At 43.6% G+C, this 11337-nt stretch overlaps 1 pseudogene; it reads left to right on the forward strand.

The window, feature by feature from the left end:
• Positions 1 to 6099: 6099 nt before the first annotated feature.
• On the forward strand, positions 6100 to 11005 carry LOC125511269 (annotated as a pseudogene).
• The last annotated feature ends 332 nt before the right edge of the window (positions 11006 to 11337 follow it).

An 11337-nucleotide genomic window follows, 5' to 3' on the forward strand; every position in this document is an offset into this window, starting at 1 on the left:
CTTGATCTGAAGTTCTATGATCATCATCATTAACTTCCTCACTAATTGGTTTAGGTGTCACAGAAACCAGTTTCTGTGATGTACTACTTTCCAATAAGGGAGGAGGTATAGTTACCTCATCAAGTTCTACTTTCCTCCCACTCACTTCTTTCGAGAGAAACTCCTTCTCTAGAAAGGATCCATTCTTAGCAACGAATGTCTTGCCTTCGGATCTGTGATAGAAGGTGTACCCAACAGTCTCCTTTGGGTATCCTATGAAGACACATTTCTCCGATTTGGGTTCGAGCTTATCAGGTTGAAGCTTTTTCACATAAGCATCAAATCCCCAAACTTTAAGAAACGACAACTTTGGTTTTTTGCCAAACCATAGTTCATAAGGTGTCGTCTCAACGGATTTTGATGGTGCCCTATTTAACGTGAATGCGGCCGTCTCTAAAGCATAACCCCAAAACAATGGCGGTAAATCTGTAAGAGACATCATAGATCGCACCATATCAAGTAAAGTACGATTACGATGTTCGGACACACCATTACGCAGTGGTGTTCCGGGTGGCGTGAGTTGCGAAACTATTCCGCATTGTTTCAAATGTAGACCAAACTCGTAACTCAAATATTCTCCTCCACGATCAGATCGTAGAAACTTTATTTTCTTGTTACGATGATTTTCAACTTCACTCTGAAATTCTTTGAACTTTTCAAACGTTTCAGATTTATGCTTCATTAAGTAGATATACCCATATCTGCTTAAATCATCTGTGAAGGTGAGAAAATAATGATATCCGCCATGAGCCTCAACATTCATCGGACCACATACATCTGTATGTATGATTTCCAACACATCTGTTGCTCTCTCCATAGTATCGGAGAACGGCGTTTTAGTCATCTTGCCCATGAGGCACGGTTCGCAAGTACCAAGTGATTCATAATCAAGTGGTTCCAAAAGTCCATCAATATGGAGTTTATTCATGCGCTTTACACTGATATGACCTAAACGGTAGTGCCACAAATAAGTTGCACTATCATTATCAACTCTGCATCTTTTGGTTTCAACATTATGAATATGTGTATCACTACTATCGAGATTCATCAAAAATAGACCACTCTTCAAGGGTGCATGACCATAAAAGATATTACTCATATAAATAGAACAACCATTATTCTCTGATTTAAATGAATAACCGTCTCGCATCAAACAAGATCCAGATATAATGTTCATGCCCAACGCTGGCACCAAATAACAATTATTTAGGTCTAATACTAATCCCGAAGGTAGATGTAGAGGTAGCGTGCCGACCGCGATCACATCGACTTTGGAACCATTTCCCACGCGCATCGTCACCTCGTCCTTTGCCAGTGTTCGCTTAATCCGTAGTCCCTGTTTCGAGTTGCAAATATTAGCAACAGAACCAGTATCAAATGCCCAGGTGCTACTGCGAGCTCTAGTAAGGTACACATCAATAATATGTATATCACATATACCTTTGTTCACCTTTCCATCCTTCTTATCCGCCAAATACTTGGGGCAGTTCCGCTTCCAGTGACCAGTCTGCTTGCAGTAGAAGCACTCAGTTTCAGGCTTAGGTCCAGACTTGGGTTTCTTCTCCTGAGCAGCAACTTGCTTGTTGTTCTTCTTGAAGTTCCCCTTCTTCTTCCCTTTGCCCTTTTTCTTGAAACTAGTGGTCTTGTTGACCATCAACACTTGATGCTCCTTCTTGATTTCTACCTCCGCAGCCTTTAGCATTGCGAAGAGCTCGGGAATTGTCTTATCCATCCCTTGCATATTATAGTTCATCACGAAGCTCTTGTAGCTAGGTGGAAGTGATTGGAGAATTCTGTCAATGACGCTATCATCCGGAAGATTAAGTCCTAGTTGAATCAAGTGATTACAATACCCAGACATCTTGAGTATATGCTCACTGACAGAACTATTCTCCTCCATCTTGCAGCTATAGAACTTATTGGAGACTTCATATCTCTCAATCCGGGCATTCTTCTGGAATATTAACTTCAACTCCTGGAACATCTCATATGCCCCATGACGTTCAAAACATTGTTGAAGTCCCGGTTCTAAGCCGTAAAGCATGGCACATTGAACTATCGAGTAGTCATCAGCTTTGCTCTGCCAGACGTTCTTAACGTCATCACTTGCATCAGCAGCAGGCCTGGCACCTAGCGGTGCTTCCAGGACGTAACTCTTCTGTGCAGCAACGAGGATAATCCTCAAGTTACGGACCCAGTCCGTGTAATTTCTACCATCATCTTTTAACTTTGCTTTCTCAAGGAACGCATTAAAATTCAACGGAACAACATCACGGGCCATCTATCTACAATCAACATAGACAAGCAAGATACTATCAGGTACTAAGTTCATGATAAATTTAAGTTCAATTAGTCATATTACTTAAGAACTCCCACTTAGATAGACATCCCTGTAATCCTCTAAGTGATCACATGATCCAAATCAACTAAACCATAGCCGATCATCACGTGAAATGGAGTATCTTTCAATGGTGAACATCTTTATGTTGATCATATCTACTATATGATTCACACTCGACCTTTTGGTCTCAGTGTTCCGAGGCCATATCTGCATATGCTAGGCTCGTCAAGTTTAACCTGAGTATTCTACGTGTGCAAAACTGGCTTGCACGCATTGTAGATGGACGTAGAGCTTATCACACCCGATCATCACGTGGTGTCTGGGCACGACGAACTTTGGCAACGGTGCATACTCAGGGAGAACACTTTTATATTGAAATTTAGTGAGAGATCATCTTATAATGCTACCGTCAATCAAAGAAAGATAAGATGCATAAAAGATAAACATCACATGCAATCAATATAAGTGATATGATATGGCCATCATCATCTTGTGCTTGTGATCTCCATCTCTGAAGCACCTCCATGATCACCATCGTCACCGGCGCGACACCTTGATCTCCATCGTAGCATCGTTGTCGTCTCGCCAATCTTATGCTTCTACGACTATCGCTACCGCTTAGTGATAAAGTAAAGCATTACAGGGCGATTGCATTGCATACAATAAAGCGACAACCATATGGCTCCTGCCAGTTGCCGATAACTCGGTTACAAAACATGATCATCTCATACAATAAAAATTTAGCATCATGTCTTGACCATATCACATCACAACATGCCCTGCAAAAACAAGTTAGACGTCCTCTACTTTGTTTGTTGCAAGTTTTACGTGGCTGCTACGGGCTTAAGCAAGAACCAATCTTACCTACGCATCAAAACCACAACGATAGTTTGTCAAGTTGGTGCTGTTTTAACCTTTGCAAGGACCGGGCGTAGCCACACTCGGTTCAAATAAAGTTGGAGAAACTGACACCCGCCAGCCACCTGTGTGCAAAGCACGTCGGTAGAACCAGTCTCGCGTAAGCGTACGCGTAATGTCGGTCCGGGCCGCTTCATCCAACAATACCGCCGAACCAAAGTATGACATGCTGGTAAGCAGTATGACTTATATCGCCCACAACTCACTTGTGTTCTACTCGTGCATATAACATCAACACATAAAACCTAGGCTCAGATGCCACTGTTGGGGAACGTAGTAATTTCAAAAATTTTCCTACGCACACGCAAGATCATGGTGATGCATAGCAACGAGAGGGGAGAGTGTTGTCTACGTACCCTCGTAGACCGACAGCGGAAGCGTTATGACAACGCGGTTGATGTAGTCATACGTCTTCACGGTCCGACCGATCAAGCACCGAAACTACGGCACCTCCGAGTTTTAGCACACGTTCAGCTCGATGACGATCCCCGGACTCCGATCCAGCAAAGTGTCGGGGATGAGTTCCGTCAGCACGACGGCGTGGTGACGATCTTGATGTTCTACCGTCACAGGGCTTCGCCTAAGCACCGCTACAATATTATCGAGGATTATCGTGGAGGGGGGCACCGCACATGACTAAGAGAACGATCACGAAGATCAACTTGTGTGTCTAGAGGTGCCCCCTGCCCCCGTATATAAAGGAGCAAGGGGGGAGGCCGGCCGGCCCTTGTGGGCGCGCCAAGGAGGAGGAGTCCTCCTCCTAGTAGGAGTAGGACTCCCCTCTTTCCTACTCCTACTAGGAGGGGGAAAGGAAGTGGGAGAGGGAGAAGGAAAGGGGGGCGCCGCCCCCCCTCTCCTAGTCCAATTCGGACCAGAGGGGGAGGGGGCGCGCGGCCCACCCTGGCCGCACCTCTCTCTCTCCACTAAGGCCCATAAAGCCCATTACTTCTCCCGGGGGGTTCCAGTAACCCTCCGGCACTCCGGTTTTCTCCGAAATCACCCGGAACACTTCCGATGTCCGAATATAGCCATCCAATATATCGATCTTTATGTCTCGACCATTTCGAGACTCCTCGTCATGTACGTGATCACATCCGGGACTCCGGACAACCTTCGGTACATCAAAACTTATAAACTCATAATATAAATGTCATCGAAACCTTAAGCGTGCGGACCCTACGGGTTCAAGAACAATGTAGACATGACCGAGACACGTCTCCGGTCAATAACCAATAGCAGAACCTGGATGCTCATATTGGCTCCTACATATTCTACGAAGATCTTTATCGGTCAGACCGCATAACAACATACGTTGTTCCCTTTGTCATCGGTATGTTACTTGCCCGAGATTCGATCGTCGGTATCTCAATACCTAGTTCAATCTCGTTACCGGCAAGTCTCTTTACTCGTTCCGTAATACATCATCCCGCAATTAACTCATTAGTTGCAATGCTTGCAAGGCTTAGGTGATGTGCATTACCGAGAGGGCCCAGAGATACCTCTCCGACATTCGGAGTGACAAATCCTAATCTCGAAATACGCCATCCCAACAAGTACCTTCGGAGACACCTGTAGAGCACCTTTATAATCACCCAGTTACGTTGTGACTTTTGGTAGCACACAAAGTGTTCCTCCGGTAAACGGGAGTTGCATAATCTCATAGTCATAGGAACATGTATAAGTCATGAAGAAAGTAATAGCAACATACTAAACGATTGGGTGCTAAGCTAACGGAATGGGTCATGTCAATCACATCATTCTCGTAATGATGTGATCCCGTTAATCAAAGGACAACTCATGTCTATGGCTAGGAAACTTAACCATCTTTGATCAACGAGCTAGTCAAATAGAGGCATAGTAGTGACACTCTGTTTGTCTATGTATTCACACATGTATTATGTTTCCGGTTAATACAATTCTAGCATGAATAATAAACATTTATCATGATATAAGGAAATAAATAATAACTTTATTATTGCCTCTAGGGCACATTTCCTTCAGCGATGTCGTGCTCGCATAGTCAAGAGACATAGTAATATACATTTTTGTGAAAATCTAGAGATGGTACTCAGTGTTTGTCAAATATTTAGCCACGTTGTTTCCTGTGGCTGTCAAAGTTTTGAGGGATCAGTATCTAAAACAAGGGCCTGATCTCAGCGTGCGGTCACAAGGCGATGCGGCGCCGGGCACCACTTGCTTCTTTGGCGAGGACAAGGCCCCATCCGTCCTCCAGCTCCTGTGCATGGCGATTCTCACCTGGTGGAGTCGTAAAAAGCCATTCCTGTTGTTGACAGCAAGGCATCCCGTTTCTGTCGAGAGCAAATCAAACCATTTCGGGTGAGAGCAAAGGCGCTAGTCGACGGCCGTGATGTGGAGAGGTCCCCGGCGCTAGAAGGCTCCCTTTGCCTTTTGCTCCCACCACCCACTCATTTCTATGACTCACCATACCAGCACTTATCATCGATGCAGATGTGTTGCTGATACCGACAAATCCGTAGTTTTCATCTTTGATTTCGCTTGCTAGCTTCTACGGCCTCGCGCAATTATATTTGGGCACGTTTGGCTGCTTATGCATGCTCCATGCTGTGCTGAAATCAGTGGTAGTATAATCTAACAATCACATGTGTTGCTATGCGCTTAGAGACAAAGGGGGAAAATTTACAGTGCTAGCTGTTGGGCTAATATGGACCACCCGCTGTGGCTACGGTTTTCTCACTGCCGTGGCTTACCAAAAATGGTATTTCTGTGTTTTTGATAAAATGCCTTAAATGGAGAGTATGTTGCTAGCTGTTGGTGTAACCAGGAGTGCTCTGCTGTCCGTGTCTCTGTCATTGCCCCGCTGCTCCGACCTCCCAGATTCTATATAGCTTGCCTTGGATTCTTGGCCTCCTTTAGTAGTATATAGCAGATCCATATCTTCCTCTCTAACGGGAGCAGAAACGTACGGCTGCTAGCTCTTCTTGGTTTGCAGTTTGCACACAGCTCAAGTAAGTAAGGTCTAACTAGATTTGTTTGCTTGATCATCTAGCTTCACCTTGTGAGTAACTCTGCATGCAATCCGATGCATATGTAGGAAACAGCTAGCTAGTGTGGTAATCAATGGCGTTATCAGCTGCTCCTGCCGGCCAGGCACCGCCGCCGGGGAAGCAGCTCAGCTACCAGCTCGCCGCTGCTGTGAGGAGCATCAACTGGACTTACGCCATTTTCTGGTCCATGTCCACCAGCCTGCGCCCACCTGGGTAATTAACCAATCACACGTCCGTACGGAGTACATTCATGTATATATAGCTGGTGACAAGTTGGTACTTTCTTGAAGCAAATTCGAAAAGTTTGTACATTTCATATCCAGAACCTATCGGTTTGATTTCGTAGAGTTCTAACGTGGAAGGAAGGGTTCTACAACGGCGAGGTAAAGACGAGGAAGATCATAAGCTCGAGCAGCTAAGGGAGCTCTACGAGTCTCTCCTGTCCGGCAAGGCGGACCACCGGGCGAGGCGTCCTGCCGCCTCGCTGTCGCCGGAGGATCTCGGGGAAGCCGAGTGGTACACTTACTCATTCCGGCCTGGTCAAGGGTACGTATGCAACTACTATACGCATTCACACACAATGAACCGTAAAATCAGAAAAGATAGCAAACAGAATCTATTTTTGAAATTTTGTGGCTTCAATTATGACCAAAATTTTTAGGTTCTTGCAAAATTTGGTAGCCAAATAAAAGCAAATGAGCTTGTGGCAAACAAAACGAAAATTCCACTCAAACAGTGCACACAAGTTTGAGCACAAATTTATTTAGTTATTGGAAGGAGCTCCTCGGATGTCATTTGGCCACCAAATTTTACAAGGAACCTAAAACATTTTATCATAATCAAGGCCACAAAGTTTCAGATTTTGTTTGTTATTTGGTTTTTATTTTACTGTTCATCATGCGTGCCATGCAACCGAGTGTAGAAAAACCTACGCCCAAGCTAGTTTAACTCTATTTTCCGATAAAGGGTGATATATATAGCTAGCATATATGGTTTGACGTATTGGAGATTCCTGCAATATATAGTGAAACACTACAGTACACTCTTCAGTCTAAAAGAGAAACATGACAACACTACATGAAAACACGGTGATAGGATTCTTATTCTTACACGGTGTAAAACTTCGACGCACCTAAAGCAAGAAGAAAAACCGGCAAAACATTACATAATACAGTAAAACAAGTCAAGCAAGTCTGTTGTACTTACTTTGACTGTAGAGTCAAAGCGTTCTTACTGAAGTCTTTGTTCTTGAAGTGTAAGTTAATATGGTGCCACATTTTATTAGTTGCCTTTTATTTTGGAATAAACTTTACCTACTTGTTCAACCGGGAAGCAGCTGGTTAAATCATGGAATTATGATCCAAACAAATTAGTATCGTAAGAATTTTTGTAGGAACTTTGTGTAGGAATAGGATTTCAATTTATTCTGCTTTCAAGTCGGGTTTTGAGCCATTAGTTTGAAATCCGATGACTCTGCCTCCCCCCTCCCAACCCAAACCAGTGAAGGTCTACCTCTCTTCCGGTGGCGACGCCACTTTGTAGTGCCCGCCTCCGACAAGGTCCTGGCAAGCCCTTGTTGGCGAGCTCGGGCACTGTCTAATGAATAGCACCTGCGAATTAATATACTCCTACTTACCTAGTTACTTTCAGGTTGCCAGGCAAGAGCTTTGCGAGCAATGAACATGTTTGGTTGTACAATGCTCAATACGCAGACACCAAAACTTTCCAGCGCGCTCTCTTAGCAAAGGTATCTTATACATATTTATCTCAAACTATGTATACATCTTTCAGTCGTTAACTAACATCATGATGCTTGCCCACACTACCGGACGGTTAAATCAGACTGCGCCTATTCAGGTCAGCACATTACTTCTTTATTACTTCATGCATGCTTCGAGATCTCCTTATATGCATGTATCACGTGTTTACCCTCTAGATCTCTGATCTCAAGCTGGATCACATTTTTCAGACAGTCGTTTGCATCCCCTTCATGGGTGGTGTGCTAGAGCTTGGAACGCCGGATTTCGTGAGGGCATATGATTTTCGCTATAAGTTTTATGTGCGAAGGATTTTCACTAATTTTTGAGTATCTCTCAATATATTATTTCCTTTTGTTTTGTACTTCTGTTAATGGGTGCACGCAAACTTTTAAATTGTGACGGCTTCAATTACCGGCACTCCCTCCGTCACAAATTATCGTGTATACAACTTTTTTGGAAGCATATTTTTTATGGTTTAATCAAATTTATAGAGAAAAACATTAACATTAGTAATATCAAATAATATTATACTAAAATATGTTTTACAATATTATATATAATGGCACAGTATAAGCATGGACGATTCCATCAATGGGGGTGGCGGTGTGAGACTAGAATATGACGGCACGCCAGGTAACAACGGGGGGTTATGCTCACCTTTATAGGAGCGATAGGGTCATCACAGGTGGGTGAATCAGTTCACCCGTCAACGATGATACATCAAGAGGTTGATGTTTGAAAGCCCATATGCAGTACATCTTACTTCCGTAGATAGATTTTCTGTACAACCACAATGACTAGTAATTGTCTACGTGCAATGCACGTTTATATTAGACAATGTATTAATTGTATTGTGTATTAATATTAGGCAAGATATAAATTACATGTTAATATTAGGTAAGACCATAAAATATAATTGCTTGGTTAATGGCAACATTGATACTAGGCATGATATTAATTAGTGGAGGGTGCTAAACATGTTTAACGCTGAGCAATAGAGTGGTGTAGACCGTTGGATAAATGCGGTTGAACAGATGAAATGTGTTGGATCTCCGCAACTCGCTAGATAAATGCATACACGTTTTTCCCACCCATATGAGATACATGTCATTCTGACATATCAGACACTTGTCAGCAATGATCCTACAGTGATACTTTACTTCTAAACTATTATGAATAAGTTTATTCTTTTGTGGTATGACTGGTGTAGGAGATATTTATATGTTCTATGCACAAGGTTAATACAAGCCCACGTCAATTGCAGGACGCACATCTTTCTGGGAGCTACCCTTCCAGGCGTGCTTGGAGTCAGAGGCGCCAAGCTCCAGTCCATCAACAAACGAAACTAGGAACAGGGAGGTAGAAATTGTCGTGTTCGAAGACCTTGATCACAATGTTGCCAAGGGGTTCATCTCTGAGCTAGGCGAGGTCGAGAGCATGTCCGACGCCAACATCAATTGCATCACTACTGAAGAAGTGGATGAGTTCTATGGCCTAATTGAGGAGTTGGACGTGTGTGCTCTTGAGGACAACTGGGTCATGGAAAGGTCCTTTGAGTTCATGTCTTCCTTGGAAATGGCGCCAGACATGGACGCACCAAGAATCGATGATAACACCATCACTTTAAGTAGTTCTGTTAATGGTTCTCGTCCATCCTGCTTTACTATATGGAAGAGGTCATCGGACTGGGAAGGCATGGATGTGCGAGATCCCGGGGAGTCACAAAAGTTGCTGAAGAAAGTTGTGGCGGGCGGTGGATGGACAATGAGAGCTCAAGAAAGTAACATCAAGACACATGTCTTGTCGGAAAGAAGACGCCGGGAGAAGCTCAACGAGATGTTCCTAGTTCTCAAGTCATTGGTCCCGTCCATTAACAAGGTAGTATTATTTAACATCCATTACTTCTTAGCAAATTGCACAAAATGATTTCCATAGCTTTTTTCCTGGGTTGCAGATGGACAAAGCATCCATCCTCGCAGAGACGATAACTTATCTCAAAGAGCTAGAGCAAAGGGTAGAAGAGCTAGAATCTAGCAGGCCACCATCATGGCACCCAAAAGAAGCAGCGGGACGGGGGCTCCATGATGTTGCCGGAAGGAAGAAGATCAAACAATCAACTGGATGCAAGAGGAAGGCGCCGGAGTCAGAGAGGGAGGATGACGATGGCCCAAGCAATGTTGTCAATGTGACCATGATGGACAAGGAGGTGATCTTGGAGGTGCAATGCCGATGGAAGAAGCTTTTGATGAAACGAGTGTTCGACGCCATCAAGAGCCTCCATTTGGACATCGTCTCTGTGCACACATCCACACCGGGTGGCCTTCTTGATCTCAAGATACGAGCCACTCATCAGGTCTCAATAGCACCACCTTCTAAGGTCGATCCGACAATATAGAATATACAACGTTTATTAAGGCTTCACATTATAGTCTCATTTACCAACGTTGTTGGATTTTTGCAGGTTGCGGCTAGTTCTGCTACTGTGGCACCTGGGATGATTACTGAAGCGCTTCAGAAAGCTATAAGCAACCACTGGCAAAATTAATATCAAAAGCATGACCAGACACCAGTAGAGCATGGTATAGTGTTCATACACTGATGGTTATGTTCTTCAGATAGGACAATTGCATCAGATATGACTATATCAACATCAGACGTGAATGCACTTCATTTGTACACGATGACAAAATGCATAGCAACGGTACATCCAGTGAGCAATATTCTGTGTAGAGTCAACTGATACTTTCCGCCATTGGCAGAGTATTGGCCTCCCTCACCACCATTTGGGTGACATGTGCCAGCTTTCTCTCTGGCTAAAAATAATTAGGACAGCCGCAAAAAAACATGGAAAAAAGGTAGATCTCTCTTGCAATTGTGATAAATTGTGAATCTGTCAAAAAAAAACTTGGAAAAAAGGTAGATCTCTCTTGCAATTGTGATAAATTGTGAATCTGTTATTTTACTTTTGGAAAAATTGAGGGGTTCGGGACCTTGTTTTTTTAGGGGAACTAGACCCTTCTGCATCTTTCAAAAATCTCCTTCACCAACATAATTCTATCAGGGCCAACTACTGGCGGCAAACACATTTTAACAAGGAGACAACTCGATGCAACACGGTAATTAGGGAATGCAGACCAATTCTTTTGGACATTTCTCGCAGAATCTTGAGAATCGGTTAAGATTGCCCCTAAAAAGGTGGTGCCATTGAATAGATCTCTCTCTATCTCTCTCTCTCTCTCTCTCAGACAAAAGA

Source organism: Triticum urartu, chromosome 5, assembly GCF_003073215.2.
Source record: "Triticum urartu cultivar G1812 chromosome 5, Tu2.1, whole genome shotgun sequence".
Lineage (NCBI taxonomy): Eukaryota > Viridiplantae > Streptophyta > Magnoliopsida > Poales > Poaceae > Triticum > Triticum urartu.